The sequence below is a fragment of the Balaenoptera physalus genome (genome assembly GCF_965194825.1).
Source record: "Balaenoptera physalus genome assembly, chromosome: 2".
Classification (NCBI taxonomy): domain Eukaryota; kingdom Metazoa; phylum Chordata; class Mammalia; order Artiodactyla; family Balaenopteridae; genus Balaenoptera; species Balaenoptera physalus.
The window spans coordinates 77,087,465-77,104,260 of record NC_138883.1 but is presented as its reverse complement, the minus strand read 5'-3'; the positions used below and the strand labels follow the sequence as shown (position 1 = coordinate 77,104,260).

At 56.1% G+C, this 16,796-nt stretch overlaps 1 protein-coding gene and 1 long non-coding RNA gene across 10 annotated transcripts in view; one reads left to right on the top strand and one right to left on the bottom strand.

Annotated features, from left to right (window-relative positions):
• Positions 1-13,392, bottom strand: part of LOC309656284 — a 374,358-nt gene extending 360,966 nt beyond the window's left edge. For 4 of the 9 annotated variants that reach the window (XR_014261241.1, XR_014261242.1, XR_014261243.1 and 1 more), the window contains exon 1: positions 13,026-13,161. This is a non-coding gene — a long non-coding RNA (uncharacterized lncRNA). Of the gene's footprint in view, positions 1-13,025 lie in introns of all 9 variants that reach the window. The other 5 variants (XR_014261237.1, XR_014261238.1, XR_014261239.1 and 2 more) reach the window with 4 other exon arrangements.
• LOC309656204 (muscarinic acetylcholine receptor M5) overlaps positions 1-16,796 on the top strand; it is a 340,164-nt gene that overhangs the window by 80,429 nt on the left and 242,939 nt on the right. The gene's annotated exons all lie outside the window — the stretch shown is intronic.

The window sequence follows — 16,796 nt, the reverse complement described above, 5'->3', positions numbered from 1 at the left end:
GCCACAGGCCTGCCTCTGAGTCCCTGAACCACCGCAGGCCTCGGTTTCCATCTGTAAAATGGGGAAACACCACTCATGCAACCACCGGGAGCGGGCGAGCAGCGGTCCTCCCTCCCGGCCACAGCGGCGCTCTCCTGGCCTCACTGCACCCGGCGGGCTGGCCTCGCCGCTTTCCCCGAGGAGCACGTCGGGGGTCGCTCTGGCCTTTCGCCGGGGTCTTGGCGGCCAGCTAACCCAAGACCCCGCAGAAACCAAGTGAGGACGACGCATCGTGTGGACGGTCTGTAACTCTAGACTGCATCTCCACCCCACCGGTGAAGGCTCCTATCACGGTGAGGAGGGGCCTTGAAAAGGACGGGCTGAAGCCGGAGGTGAGATGGTCAGGCCCAGAGCTGCCAGCCCTGCCCCGGCACAGCGACTGCCCCTCTCAGACCAGGCCACCATTTCCACGCTTCACAGTGGAGGATGGCAACGCGGCAGAGCCCCTATGGGCCAGGGCACGGATGCCCGGAGGGTCCCAGGACAGGGTCCCCCCCCCACCCCGGCGCAGCGGTCCTAACAGGTCAAACAACTCTGGAAACACCCTTTGTGTCCTAAGCCTCATCTTTGCAACAGCGCCCTACTGAGATATAATTCACACAGAATGCGCCCCCGCTTCAAGTATACAGTTCAGTGGGTTTTAATACATTCAGAGCTGGGCAACCATCACCTCTATCTAGTTCCAGAACTTCCCATCACCCCATTAGCAGACATGCCCCAATCCCCTCCCCAGCCCCTGACAACACTAATCCACTCTCTGTTTCTGTGGATTTGCCCGTTTCTGGACGTTTGTAAATAGAATTACAATATGTGACCTTTTGCCCAGAATCTTATTTTTTTAAGGCAAAGAAAAAAAACAATCTTCTATCGTTCTTAATAATATCCTCCAACTTACCAAGGACGGAGCAGTAAATATCCATTGAACTCATATTACTTAGACAAGGCTGGGGGTGGGAGATGGAGCACGCGCGGTCCAGCACAGGACAGCCCTGCAGACCAGTGGTTCCCAACACGGGGGAACCGACCCGCAGCATCAGCACCACTGCTGACCCAGAAACCCTGGGGAAGAACCACTGATGGGAACAATCGGCCCCAAGTCCTCCTGGCAAACGGCAGAAAACAGTGAGGACAGCTGGGTTTGGAAAACAGTCTGGCAGCTCCTCAAAGGTTAAACAGTTAGCAAATGACCCAGCAATTCCTCTCCTGGGTGTCTGCCCAAGAGAAATGAGAATATTTGTCCACACAAAACCCTGAACATTGGGCTTCCCTGGTGGTGCAGTGGTTAAGAATCAGCCTGCCAATGCAGGCGACACAGGTTCGAGCCCTGGTCCGGGAAGATGCCACATGCCGCAGAGCAACGAAGCCCGTGCGCCACAACTACAGAGCCCGCGTGCTGCAACTACTGAAGCCCACGGGCCTAGAGCCTGTGCTCTGCAACAAGAGAAGCCACTGCAATGAGAAGCCGCGCACTGCAACAAAGACTAGACCCCACTCACCACAATAAAGAAAGCCCGCGCACGTAGCAATGAAGACCCAATGCAGCCAGAAAAAAAAAAAACACACCAAAAACCCGAACGTTAATGTTCACAGAGGCATGATTCACAACCGCCAAAAGGTGGAAACCACCCAAATGTCCATCAACAGATGAACGAATAAACACATGTGTCCCTCCACACACTGAAATATTATTATTATCCATCCATGAAAAAGAGTGAAGCACTAACACTCACTACAACGTGGATGGACCCTGAGAACACGATGCTCAGTGAGAGAAGCCAGACGGACAAGGACACACAGGGTGTGATTCCACTGATGGGAAACGTCCAGAACAGGCAAGTGCACAGAGACAGAGAGTGGGTTCCTGGTTGTCAGGGGCTGGAGAGGGGGATGGGAGGGATGCTAATGGGGATGGGGTTTCCTCTTGGGGTGATGGAATGTTCTAAAATTGGTAGTAGTGATGACTGAACTCAATGAATACACTACAAAGCAGCGAATGGCATGCTTTAGGTGGATGAGGTGAAGAGTATGGGAATTACACCTCAAAACAGCTATCAACAACAACAACAACAACAGGGACTTCCCTGGCGGGCCAGTGGTTAGGACTCAGTGCTTTCACTGCCAAGGGCGCAGGTTCAATCCCTGGTTGGGGAACTGAGATCCCACGAGCTGCACGGCGTGGCGAAAACAAACAAACAAAAAACAACAACAAAATCTACAGGAGGAAATGCGAGGTATTGTTAAAAGCACCTCCACCTCAGCAGGAATATACTGAGCATCTAAGACACTCACGTGGCCGACAGACTCTGTTCCTGGTCCACAACATTCAGTGAGTCCAGACAGACAGTCCTGGCAGCCCTGAATTCCCTGGGCTCCTATACCCACTGAAAGCAGAGAAGACGCCACGCTGTTCCGCAGGGTCTGCTCAGAGACAAACGCACACAGCACAGTGTACAAGGCGCTGAGGTAGTCACAGCATGAGGAGGAGGGTCTAGAACTTTCCACCAACGCTCTCCCACGTCACACTCCTCCTGAGGGGAGCCGGCCCCCGTGCACTGAGGAGCCTCAGCAGCCCTGCGGGGGCCCACGTGCTGAGGAGCCACGGAAGGGGCCTCCTGGAAGCCAGGCATCCCACCCGGTCCGGCCTTCGGATGGGGCAGTCCCAGCTGAAGCCCCTACTGCAGCCTCCTGAGGGACCCTCGGCCAGAATCCCGTGGTCCGCCTGCTCTGAATCCCTGCCCTCAGAAACCATGGGAGGTCATCAGTGTGCATCGTCTCAAGCTGCTAAATTCATGTCTGCGTTTAGGCCGATACACTACCCTGCGAGCACAGCCCGTAAGAACAAGTCTTAGAGCCACAGGAGGATGTGACAGTACCCAGGAGAGTCTCATTCCGGTCACCACTGTGGAGTTACAAAACAGCGTGCGCGCTCTGAAAGGACCCCGTGAGCACACGCGTGTGCCTGAGCGTGCGCCGCGTGGCAGGCCCGTGCCGGCTCGGACTGCGTTCCCTCCCTCGGCCCCCCCAGGAGGCTGGACGCGCCCCAGAGACGCTCCTCCTGCAGGGGCGGCAGGGGCCCTCATGGCACGCGGGCCGCAGCCCTGGCTGAGCCACCGCGTCTCAGGCCGCATCACGCCGACCTGGGAAGACAGGGGCCTGGAATGTGGTCTCATCTGTGATGAGATGAACTCAAGCTCTCCCAAGCTTTACAACCAGAACGAAAGGAAGGAAACAGTTTACGACATGCCTCCTACGATCTGAGGATGCTGCTTTAGGGACTGGCCAGCTTCCAGCGACCATCCTGAGTCGTATGATTTAAGATGCCCTGATCACCATCGATGATTCAGAAGCTCTCACAGCTTCTCGGCTGTGGCCTCTTCTTCTGCTTCACAGGCTTTCCGAACAGAGCGACGCCAGAAGCCGACCCAGAAAGGTCCGACTGAGAACAGCCCTGAGGAAGCCCGCGCTTAGGAGCACCCGCACCTCCTCCCCCGGGGGAGCCGGAACTCCGGGGTTTGAGGCCAGCCCCGGGCTCGCTGCACGGGACGCCCGGCCTCCCCGTCCCAGCCACAGCCCCGGCCCGCTGCTGGCTGCTTGCTGAGTCAGTGACTAACCCACGCTCTTCTCACTAACGGCGTCAGAGCCTCCGCAGGAAGCCGCGCAGAGGCTTAGCGGAATGCTGCTCACCACACAGCCAGCGGCCTCACTCCGGGATCCTGGGAAAACAACCGCAATAAGCACAACCATTCCCGCCTGAAAAAGCACCCTGTGCGGAAGCCAGAGGCTGTCATCAGGCCTGAGCCACCACCAAGCCCGTCCCGTCCGCCTGCTCCCCTCCCCTGCCCAGCTCAGGTGAGGGCGGGGGCCGCCCATGGGGTGGGGGCCGCCCATGGGGCGGGGGAGTCTGGCTGTCCCACTCGGCAGGCCCCTGCCTCCTCCTTGACCGTGAGGACAGGTGTTGGAACAGGAACTCCACCCGGACGCCCGCAGGTCTGGCTCCGCCCCCGCTCATCCCCGCAGGCCCTGCGCCCGGCGTGAGGAGCCTAGACAGGAGGCCTCCCGGGTGCTCGCTGCCAGGGCACGGCCCACCCCTGAGCACGCAGGCTGGTTCACGGTGACAGGGGCACGACATCTGGAGACATCGTCCCTGGAGGACCCGGCGAGAGGCAGGGGGCAGAGACTAGGGAGGAGGCAAGACGTGGACTCCGTCCTCCTCTTCCCACTTGCAGCAGGAAGACGCCGGGACCCAGGGGGCCTCCGAGGCAGGGGCATCACACAGGGACGAGCATCAGAATCCCTGGTCAGAGTGGAGTTCTGGGGCCCACCCGCAAACTTTCAGAGTCAGCAGGTCTGGGCCCCAGGAACCCGCATTCCTAACCAGTTCCAGCTGGTGGGGAAGCTGCTGGCCCAGGGGCGCCGCTCAGAGAACCACCGGCCTGAAGCAAGCAGGGACCACACTCTCTATCACCATCTGCTGAGGGCACGAGTGCCCAGGAGGTGCCGAGGGGGAGCACCCTGGGCCTCTGCCCGCGGTCCCCGCTCCCCAGCAGGCTGCAGGGGGCACGGCCTGCGGGCTGGGGGTCGCTGCCTTCTTCCCCGCGGCTCTGAACACCTCCAGAGCCCTGGGGTGGGGACCAAGGCAAGTGGGACAGAGCGGCCAGGGTGGGATGCACGCACTGTTTCCCAAAGTGGAGAAGCACAGCGGGAAGGGTCAAAGGCAGGGGAGATGGAACACGGCGGGAGGTCTGCCGGCTGTCTCTCTGCCTCTCCCAGTGGCAGGGCTTTGAGAGCAGAGATCTGGCTGGAAGAGTGGAAAATCCACAGAAGGCTCTCCGTCTGGGAGGAAAGCCAGGCGGGTGAGCAGAGGGCCCCGAGGCCCAGCGAAGGCGCTCAGCCTCACCTCTCAGCCTGCGGCCCCGCTGGGGAGCACCCACTCACCAGGGGGAGGGAGCAGCGGGGGGAGGCGGAGGGCCAGCGCCTGCGGTGGGCCTGAGTGTTCAAGAAGCGAACAGGTTTTCACTTGAAAATGAGTGCATCTCACACAGGGGTGGGGGTGGCAGAGAGACTGGCTGTGGAGCATCACACGGGTCCCGTCCACAGTCCGCCCCGGACGTCCGCAGGCCCCCAGCAAGGGGGTGCTGCCTGGCCCCAGGACCGTACCGGAGGACAAGCCAGGCCAAGGATGGGAACCGCCTGGTAAAGCGATGCAAAGGAGAGAGCCAGGAAGGAGGCTCTCCTCCCACAGCCGACCCGGCCCTCTCCCCGCAAGGCCAGGCGACAAACCAGGCTGGTCTCGGGACCGAGCCGCGTCGCAAAACCCTGCCCGCGAGACCGGCACTGCAAGGAACCGTCAACATGGGAAAACAGGAAGGGGCTGCCGGCACCCCATGAGGCCAAAGTCCAGCTGGAGGAGGAAGAGAGAAGATGGAGCGGGCCCGTGGCTCCTGGGCCACGGACACGGTGCAGGACACGGTGGGCCCGTGGCCCTGACCTGGGCGGGTGGGACCCGCTGTGCACACAGGGGCCTCGATGACCAGGGTCCAAGGAAGGAGCCCCCACGACGGAGAGGGGTCTAGAGCCTCACTGTGCCCACAGCGGCCCCTGGTCACCTAGACAAGGGGCAGTGGTGTGCGCTGGCCCACTCCAGTGACATGTGCTGTGAGCACAAGATGCACGCAGATTTCTAAGACAGAACGTGCACGCGCACACACACAAAGTAAAAGTGCCCTTCAGTAACTCTTTAAATGGCACGTTGAAAACGTAGTGTTTGGGCCGTACTCGCTTACATACAATGCTATGAAAACGTACCTCGCCTCCTCCTTTTGACTCGTCACGTGGCTCCCAGGAGAGCACGCGCGTGGCTCGTGTGCCACCTCACCTACCGCCACACCTGCGGGAGCGTTTCCAGACATGACCCTGAGCCTGAGCTCCACGCCTGGGTCCGCAGCTCACGGAAGCCAGTCTGCGCAGAGCCAGGACCAGCCGGGATGTCCTGCTGTCCGGGCAGCCGTCCTTCTGCAGGACGGGCATGGGTGGGTCCACAGGAGGACGGGGCGCCACGGGGGCTCCAGGGGTGACAAGACCATTTCAGTTGCTTCAATCCAAACTAGCCCACCTGTAAGAGCCCAGGCTGCCCAGCCACCCAAGGAGCCGTTGCAAGTGCTGAGCGCCTGACGCCGGGGGTCCGCGTGGAGGGGCTGTCGTGGAGTGACCCCGGTGGGACGGGGGAACGCGACGACCAAAAGTTCACCACCAGAACTTTTGTCGCCCTCACCAAAGAAAATGCTTTACTGCCACAGAGCAGTCCAGCCTGAGGCCGAGGCCGGGAAGGGAAGGGAGGGAAAGCCCAGGGACGGAGGAGGCCCTTCCGAGGGGGCACAGCTGGAGAAGGACTCGCCCGGCACTCTGCGAGCGACAAGCGGCAGCACGGCCTCCACCCCGCGGTCTCAAAGGCCAAGGCGAGCCGCGCCCCCAGCCTTCCAGCTATCTCCCACTCCAGCAAGGGGTCCTGTTAGCACCGTATCAGTGCAACTGGCGTCACCCCACCCCAGGACCAAGCCAAACGAACGCCTCTCCAGGGGCCTCGAGACCCCACGACCTGGGCCACACGCACGGGAGCATCACTCAGCCACGCAAAGGGGTGAAGCCCTGCCACGCACAACAACGTGGACGGACCCTGAGAACACGATGCTCAGTGACAGAAGCCAGACACAGAAGGACACACAGTGTGTGATTCCATTGATGGGAAACGTCCAGAACAGGCAGATCCACAGACACAGAGAGGGGGTTCCTAGTGTCAGGGGCTGGGGCAGGGGACTGCGGGCCCTTTGCAGTGATGGAATGTTCTGGAATTAGAGTGATGGCTGAACAGCTCTGTGAATATAGTAAAAGCCATTAAATTGTACACTTCATATGGGTGAGTTCTGTGGTGTGTGAATGCCATCTCGACAAAGCTGTTATTTAAAAAGACACAAAGCCCACAAGACCCAGTGCGGCTCCTCCTCCCCTTGTCCCGCCCCTTCACCTGGTGTCTGTCCCAGACCAGGTGTGGGCCCAGCGTGTCCTGCGGCCCCAGCACCTGCTCCCCGGTGGGAGCCTCACTCAGCGCGCAGGATGAGCACAGAGCAGACGCCAGGGAGCCACCTGCACACCAGGGGAAACGTGAGCCACCACCACCACGCGACGTGCAAATCCTTCCCGAGAGCTCCCCGCCCCGAGCCCCACGACTCCCGCCGTCCCCGTGGGCACCACTCCGTGGCGGCCCCCCGCTCCCCAGCACACAGCCTGCAAAACACCTTCCCCACCCGGGGAAAAGACGCGTCAGGTTTTCAAAGGACCAGCGTTCTCAGAGGTAACCTCTCTCACACACCGGCTGCCCGTGCACCTGGTGTGAGTCTGACGCGCTTTCCGGGCATCGGCTGCGCACCCCATGACCAACTGAGGGGATTCAAACGGAAGCCCCTCAGAGATGAGGAGGCATCGTCATCCAAGGTCAATACTCAGTGAAGCACACAGCCTCCGACCTCCCAACTGCAGCTCACGGGAACCTGTGACTCGGCAGCCCTGCCAGGCGCCGTGGACAGGAAGAGGGCCTGGTCCCACACGGGGGCGCCGAGGAACAGAGCCCCGGGCTAGGCACCGCGACAGCGGCCGTGGGTGGGGAGAGAGAGTCCAGGAAGGAAGAGAAAGGCGGGCGGTGAGGGAGGCACTACAGTGCCACGCATGAGCTGCGGAGGACCACGGACAGACACCCGGCACGTCCTCTGTGAACAGCCTCGGCAGGAGACCCGGCTGGTGGGAACGGCAGGGACAGCTTGAAGGGACAGAGAAGATGCCAAAGAGGCCTCCAGGCAGCACCCTCAGTGGGAGGAAGGAAACAGGACTGTCATCCCACAGCCAGGGAGACAAGGCACACACACTGGGGAAGAGCGCCAGGACCACGAGACAAGGACACGGCAGAAAGAAAGAGGGAGGAGAGGGGTTTCCTGGGAGACGTGCGCCGGGCCCGGGACCCAGGGATGCACAGACACAGCCAGTCACACCCTACAGGTCCCCGAATTCAAAAGGGACACCAAACACTCTGTACCTTGATTGTACCAATGCCAATGAAATCATTACATCGGTGCGTAGCTTTGTAAGATGCCACCATCGGGAGAAACTGAGTAAAGAGAACGTGGGATGTGTCCGACTTATTTCTGACGGCTGTGCAAGAATCTATGATCATCTCAAAATAAAAAGTTCAACTTAATTAAGGAAAAAAGGACGCAGCTCCTAGACGTAGACTGGGGGCGGGTCCCCTGCAGCTCTGCCACCTCTTGCCTAGTGAATATCCAAAGGGCCGGCTGCCTCTGGCTCCTCCCACCAGGAACAGAGCATACAGGCGGCATTTGGATGTTAGGGACCAAAGTACGAAAGCTAAGAGCCACGTACGTACGGAATACCAAGCTTTTCCGGTGATCCCTTCCTCTTTAAAGAGGCTACTTCACCCACGGAAAGTCGTCAAAGGGTTAACCTGCCTTCCACCTGAGCTCAGATTAGGCAGGACTCACACCAGCAGAGGTCAGATCAGAAAATATTTTCTGAGTCACAGGGAGGGATGGCTCACTTGGCCGCCCACTTCAGCTACTACTCACAGTCGAGTGAAGGGTGTGACTGCTCAGCGGGCATTCATCAGAGACTCATGGGCTCTCAGGAGGAAGCCAGAAGCAGGAGAGGACAGTCACGCTGGGGCCGCTCCATGCCCACAGTCTCAGTGAGCCACGGAGGGGAAGGACCACTGCACGCCCTCGCTGGCTCCTGCCCTGCCATCAGGCAGCCGAAGATACCACCTGCTTCCTCCTGAGCTGAGACCCGGTTTTCCCACCAAAAGAAGGGCCATCCTGCTTTAGAAATACCACCGTGAGCTATAAGTGGATATCTGGGAACTCTCAGTCACAGAAGGAACAAAACTCGCCCTGCACCCCGCCCTCCTATTTGTCAATTGCGCAAAAGCCCATTTTGGAGGCTGGACATTTCCGCATACAGGCGGTTGTGGCTGTTTGCACTTCCTCCTGCGGGTGTCCCCTCCTCAGAGAAGCCACCCACACCTCCCCCAGGGCAAATCTGGCAGCCCCACCCTCTGCGACCTCAGCTGATCCCATATATGGGGCACTACACCTCAGCTGAACTTCTGTGTTTATAGATCACCTACCGTCCTTAGTTCATAAGTTTCTTGAGAAGAAGAATACTGTCACCCTCAGAATGGGAGAAAATATTTGCAAACGAATCAATGGACAAAGGATTAATCTCCAACATAGATAAACAGCTCATGCAGCTCAATATTAAAGAAACAAACAACCCAATCCAAAAATGGGCAGAAGACCTAAATAGACATTTCTCCAAAGAAGACATACAGATGGCCAAGAAGCACGTGAGAAGCTGCTCAACATCACTAATTATTAGAGAAATGCAAATCAAAACTACAGTGAGGTATCACCTCACACCAGTTAGAATGGGCATCATCAGAAAATCTACACACAACAAATGCTGGAGAGGGTGTGGAGGAAAGGGAACCCTCTTGCACTGTTGGTGGGAATGTAAATTGATACAGCCACTATGGAGAACAGTATGGAGGTTCCTTAAAAAACTAAAAATAGAATTACCATATGATCCAGCAATCCCACTACTGGGCATATACCCAGAGAAAACCATAATTCAAAAAGACACATACACCCCAATGTTCACTGCAGCACTATTTACAATAGCCAGGTCATGGAAGCAACCTAAATGTCCATTGACAGACGAATGGATAAAGAAGTTGTGGTACATATATTCCATGGAATATTACTCAGCCATAAAAAGGAACGAAATTGAGTCATTTGTTGAGACGTGGACGGATCTAGAGACTGTCATACAGAGTGAAGTAAGTCAGAAAGAGAAAAACAAATATCGTATATTAACGCATATATGTGGAACCTAGAAAAATGGTACAGATGAACCGGTTTGCAGGGCAGAAGTTGAGATACAGATGTAGAGAACAAATGTATGGACACCAAGGGAGGAAAGCCACGGGGGAGTGGGGATGGTGGTGTGCTGAATTGAGCGATTCGGATTGACATGTATACACTGATGTGTATAAAATTGATGACTAATAAGAAAGTGCTGTATAAAAAAATAAATAAAATAAAATTCAAAAATCAAAAAAAAAAAAAAAAAGAATACTGTCTACTGTCCTCAGCGCCCCCTGGAACACTCACTGTAAATATCCAGGAGGTGCTTGCAGAATGAATGAATCAATGAACAAACAAGCTCACTCATTTCAAACGTGTGGTCACATGAGTAATCTGACCTTCTCAGAAGTTAAGCTTCTGGAAGGAGCCCATTTTCTTAATGTATTCAGCATCAAGTCATCACAAAATATGAACTCTTATAAAGTACTGCCCCCTCACCTCCCATGAGAAAGCAAAATTCCTCAGCAGGGAAATGGGAGGGTAACAGACGTTACCCGCAAAGCTTTAGGAAGGCTGCGGCTCGCTGAGCACTTCACTAGGGCCCCTGACCGCCTGCCTGGTAGTAGGACAGACACACCAGGAACGGCTGCTGACCGGCAGAAAGAGCGCCCGGCCAGGCAGGCAGCACACCCTGCACCCTGCCAAGCGAGGTCCGGCCAGCAAGGGAAAGACGCTCTCCACTTCAGAACCGCCCACCACTAGAAAGCCAGGTCCTGCCAGGGCCTGGGCACACGAGGCCTCCCTTATAAGGGTTACAAATCTGTGGCCTTGCTCTGCCTCGAATAAAAGACAGTGATGGGGACAACGTGACCATCTCCAGATGAACTTTCAACTTCGTTTCAAGTGCCTGGGTGCTGGGTCACAGTGGATTTCTAAACTCTTCCAATACTCAAAAATACCAATTTCTAAGATGCAGAAGGGTTGTTAAACATACACTTAGCACAGACCCCAGTCCCACTCCTGAGTATTTTCTCAAGTGAGGTAAAAACCCAAGTTCACATGGAAACGTTCCCTGGGATGTTTACAGCAGCTTTATTCCTGATCCCCTCAAAACTGGAAACATCCCACAAGTCCTGCCACCCGCAGGCAAATGGACAAACAGAAAATGGAATACAACACAGCAAGAAAAAGGAGTGACTTCTCATACCCGCAACAACAGGGATGACGGAGTTCCCTGGTGGTCCAGTGGCTAAGACTCCACGCTCCAAATGCAGGGGGCCCGGGGTCCACCCCTGCTCAGGGAACTATATCCCGCACGCCGCAACTAAAACATACTGCACGCGGCAATGACGATCCCACGTGCCGCAACTAAGACCTGGCACAGCCAAGTAAATAACTAAATAAATAAATATTTAAAACAACAACAACAAAAAACAAACCAGGGATGAATCTCGCATAGGTTTTGCTGAGCCAAAGCAGCCAGAATCAAAAAGCTACATGCTGTTGTTCCGTTTATCTGACTTTCTGGAAAAGCCAAAACCTTAGGGACAGAGAGGAGATTAGTGGCCAAGAGGCTAGAGGCGTGCTGGCGCCAAAGGGCAGCAAATGGGATGACGGGATTGCTCTGCCACCTGACGGTAATCATCTGTCAAAACTCCTACAACTGTGCACTACAAGTGAACTATGCTTCACGGCTACTAAGGATAAACAAATTATTACATTTTGAAAAATGCGCCGGCCAGCCAACCCATACATGACAAGTGCAGTAAGAGGGGCGGGGAGGCAAGGCAAGTGGATCAGCTGGAGTTCTGAAGGTTCTCCCCACTTTCAGTTTCCCTCCCCTGGGATGTCTCCCCACCCTGCCCACTGCTCAGGCCGCCCACCCGGGCCACCCAGAGTTACCCAACCAGAAAAGCCAGAGCCCAGGCTCAGCCGTGCCTCCGGGCACAGGAAGAGCAAAAATAGAAGGCGCCAGCGCGCAGTGGCGGGCTGGAAACCCTCCGACCTCGGAGAACTGCGGAGAACCGGGGACCGGAGTCAACAACGGCTCCCAGGCGGTCCCAGCGTCCTGACCCGCACCCGGCCGCGACACAGTTTCCATAAACTGAGACACACGGAGCCCGCGCGAGGGGCGGGTCGCGCGGGCTTCCCCGCCGGCTCCCCTGGAGGCCGGTCCCCCGCAAGCCGAGCGCACGAAAGGGCGCCCCAAAGGCGCCGGCCCAAGGCGCCCGCTGCGCTTTCCCTCCCGAAGGTGGGCTGCAGGGCCCAAGCGAAAACCCTGAGACAACAACACGCGCACCACGCCGCCACGGGGGACGAGAGGCCGGGCGCCCACCTGCCCGGACACCCTGCATTTCTGGAATCACCGGACGCCTGTGTAAATTTCCGTTCGGCGTGTCATTTTCCAAAGGCCACTCAAGATCAGGGGACAGGATGCCTCCTCTCCAAGGGTCCAGCCAGCCCACCCACTAAAATTACAGGACACAATGCCTCCGTTCCAAGGGCCCTGCCAGCCCACCCACTCAAATTAGGGGAGACAACGCCTCCTCTCCAAGGCTCCAGCCAGCCCACCCACTCAAGATCAGAGGGACAAAATGCCTAACTAAAACAAAACAAAAACACAAAAAACTGGAGAGAGGAAGGAAAGGGTGTCCTCAAAAATAAAAAAGCTAAGCACGTTGACAGCGCTAAGAATAAACTACCAGGAAAAAGAAACCCTACATGTCAGATCATAAAGTACGGAAGGGCAAGCCCGCCGGCAGTCCAGGCCCGGGGGGACCGGGGTCCCCAGCCCTACAGAGCCAACGGCAGCCCGGCTCGGGCGCCCCTCGGAAGCGCGGGGTCCCCGCGGCCGAGTCTGCGCCCCCGGCCGGCCCCGGCTCCCCTCTGCCCACCCTGCGCGCGGGGGCTGGACACGGCCGCGGAGAACCACGGCGGGGCGGGAAGGGGGGCTCCAAAAAGGGTCTGGCGACTCGAGTCGCTCCGTTTCTCGGTGGGCTCAGCGCGCGCCGTGGGGGAAGAGGGGCGGGGGTCCGGGAAAAGGGGACGGGTGGCACTCACGTACACCGGCAGCGGCCACGGGTAGACGGCGGGCTCGGCCCCCACGGACGACTCCAGCCTCAGCTCCAACTTCTCCCCCATATCTTCGCGAGCGGCCCCCGCACCAGGCTAGTCTGGCGGTTGTGGGGAGGGGCGGGACGCCCGCCGGCGGGGGCGGGGCAGGCGGGCGGGCGGCTGAGGGGAGGGGGCCTGGCCTGGACCTCAGCCACCGCCGCGGCCGCCGCCGCGCTCCTGTCTGGCCCCCGGCTCCCTCTTTGTGGTCACAGGCCCGGGACCTCCAGCGCTGCCGCCAACTCGGGCCGGCGTGAGGCGAGCACAATGAGCCGGGGCCGGGCTGAACCACTCACTCGCGGCGCGCGCGCCGCCCGCCCCGTGGACTCGCCCGCTCTCACGTACGCACGCACGCACTCACGTCTTCGGCTGCCCCCGGCCACCCGCACCGGCCCGAAGTCGGGACCCGGGGAGACCCCCTCGGGGCTTGGGGTGGCGGGTTCGACTCCCGCCCTTGACGTACCGTGACACACACACCCCCCCCCACCCAATAATAAGACTATAATTCCTCATTAAATATGACAGCCGGAATCCCGGCTTCTGTTCACAAAAATGCCCTGTATTTAGCCTATGCTAGGCACCAGACCCTGGACGCTCAGTACTGGCAAAAAGGGAAATGCCATGCCCTCATGGCGCTGCCATTTTACTTGGAATAGTAGTCACAATGTTCAAGGGAGAAAATAAATGTGAACATGCTGTATATATACACACACCCATATATTGATATATGGGTGTGTGTAGATATACAGTTTATGTACACTGTATGTATGTATACAGTGTGTATTTATATATAGGTGTGTATATATGTTGTATACCTGTATGTGTATATGTTTCTAGGTGTTATATGTATATATGTATATACTATTATATACACACTTGCGTATGTATTTATATGTGTATGTACATGCGCATATTAACATATAGGTGTGTATGTGTGTGTATACATTGTATGTATGTATATATCTTATATATATGATATATGTACGTATACATACGATGAATTTATATATACAGTACATATATATTTTTATGCTATATGCTTTTATATGTAGGTGTATATGTGTGTCTATATGTATGTACATTTATGTATTGCATATATTATATGTGTATGTATGTATACTGTCTATATACACACCTAAATATCTTTGTATGTGTGTATATATGTATGATATATATGTACCTAGGTGTGTATATTGCATATGTTATACGTATGTGTACATACTGTATACATACAAATGATGCATTTTATATGTGTGTATGTATAGTGTCTATGTATGTGTGTATTGTATATGTTATGTGTATATGTGTGTATACATACTGTAGATATACAAACTATGCATTTTATATGCGTGTGTATATGTAAGTGTGTATTGTATATACTATATGTGTATATGTGTGTATGCATACTGCATAGATACACAGCTGTATATTTTTGTATGCATGTACATATGTACGTGTGTGTGTGTATATACACACACACACCCTATGGATTCTGTTTGTCTGGAGAACCCTCACTGATATGGACACTTATGACAATTGAGCACCTGCTCTTTGCCAGCCAGGGAGCCAAAGGCTTGTCCTTGCGGTGTCTCCCTTAAGTGTCACAAGTCCCAGGAGGGAAGGTGATGCGGCTCCTACCAGTTGAGGTGCCTCAGGGTCAGAGAGGTGCACAGGGTGGGGGGCTGGAGCCTGGTGGAGCCCAGGTGGAGTTCTAGCAGCAGTACAGCCTAGCAGTCCCACTTCCCCGGGTGCTTCTCACAAAGACGCCAAGGGAGAGACGGGATCTGAAGGAGGGGATGAGGAAGCTTCCGTGGGTCCGCAAGCCCAGACCAAAGCTGACTCGTCAAGGATGTTAGAGGTCAGGACTGTGGTTACCCTGGGGGTGGGCTTACACAGAGCCATTCACATTCTGAAAAAGTATCCATTCTGCTCTTGTTTGTATGTTTACCCCCCTCCCCCAAATCTTTTAAAAACAGATTCTCTTGGTTGCTGGGAACACACACGGGGAAGTTGTGTGTGAGGGGGTGTGATCCAGGGGACAGGGAGGATAAGCCCCCCCACTCGTAGGGCCAGGAGTGGCTCAGCTTTGTGAGCTGAGGATGGCCCACGAGGTCCCAGAGAGAAGGGTCCCTGCTCCGTCCCTGCTCTGTGCACCCCATTCCCAGCCTGAGAAGCCCAGAGCCACCCCCCCGCAACACACACACACCAGGGAGGAGAGCCAGTCACCCTGGCTCCCAGGCTCTGGCTCCAAGGCTCCCGGCACTAGGAGCTATTTTCAGCTTTCATGCTCTGTCTGTCTCTCGCCCGCCCTCCCTCCCTCCTCCGCTTCTTCCCCTCCCGCTCCATCTGTCCTCCCCTCCAGCCTGCATTTCTACACAGGATGGCTCACAGACAGCTGCTCCCCGTGCCCACCTGCCACCATTCGATGGATGTCAAAGCAAACCCTGGGGACTTCCCTGGAGGTCCAGTGATTAAGACTCCGAGCTTCCACTGGCAGGGGGCGCGGGTTCGATCCCTGGTCAGGGAAATAAGATCCCACATGCCGCACGGCATGGCCAAGAAAAATAAATGAATAAAAAATAAAGTTATAGTGATGAAACAGCCCTAGTGGTGCAAGGATGGGACGTATAGCTCTATGGTATAGAATAAAGGTCCAGAAACAGATCTATGAGAACTTGATATGACAGAAAGTGGGGAAATTAAGGAGTTTTCAATAAATGGCATTAGGACAATTGCATATCCATGTGGGAAAAAGTAAATTAGAAAAAAAAAAAGAGGCAAGCCCTGGTCAGGTGTGACCTTGGGCCCAGGGCCATTGGCACACGTTGTCATGTGGGACGTTCTTCCTTAGACTCCTCCCTCCCCCCTGTGTCACTGTCACTTCCTCCAGAACCTTCCTGGACTCCCCTATACAAGCCCGGGCTGTGCCCTCACCCGCCCTGGATCACCAGAATTCCAATCCCGGCCCACCCTTCCCTTCCAGGTAAAGAACTGTGCATGGTCAATAAGACCGTACAGGTCATTGGCCATTGCTATTGCAGCTGGAATTGTTACTGTGTTTAGATAGGGTGACCAACACCCGCCCCCAGTTTGCCCAGGACCGCTCAGGTTTGAGCGCTGGAACTCTGGGGAAACCCTCAGTCCTGGGGAACCCCAGAAGGCTGGTCAGCCTATTTAGGACGGATCTTTCACTTGATCTCCCAACCCCCGAGAGCCAGAAAGGGAATCTCCCCCCTCCTTCCATTGTAACCTTCATTCATTCATCCACTCATCCCTTTATTCAACTCCTTTATTCAGCAAGTATTTATGAAGCATCTACTACACAGCAGACACTCTTCTGGGTGCTGGGGACATAACGGCATCCCTGTCCTCAAAGAGCTCACGTTCTAGCGAGGGCAGCAAACAGTCAACTGAGAAGGTGTGATTTATTACATGGCGATGATGTCTCGGAGACCACTGCAGGGCACAGGAGGTGGGAGAGGAAAGGGGCAGGTCTAAATGCAGGCGCTGACGGGATTGGGGCAGACCTTGCCCTGGGCCAGGCTGGTTGCTTCAACACAGCTGTCCTCGCCCAGGGCCATCCTGCCCCCGCCTCACCCAGTTCTTCCGTGATGTGTGGGGAAAATCTGTCGTTGTCACAACTGGGGGGGAGGGGCCCCTGGAATCAAATGGGTGCGGCCAGGGCTCCTGCTAAACCCCACACAGTGCCCAGGAGGGGCC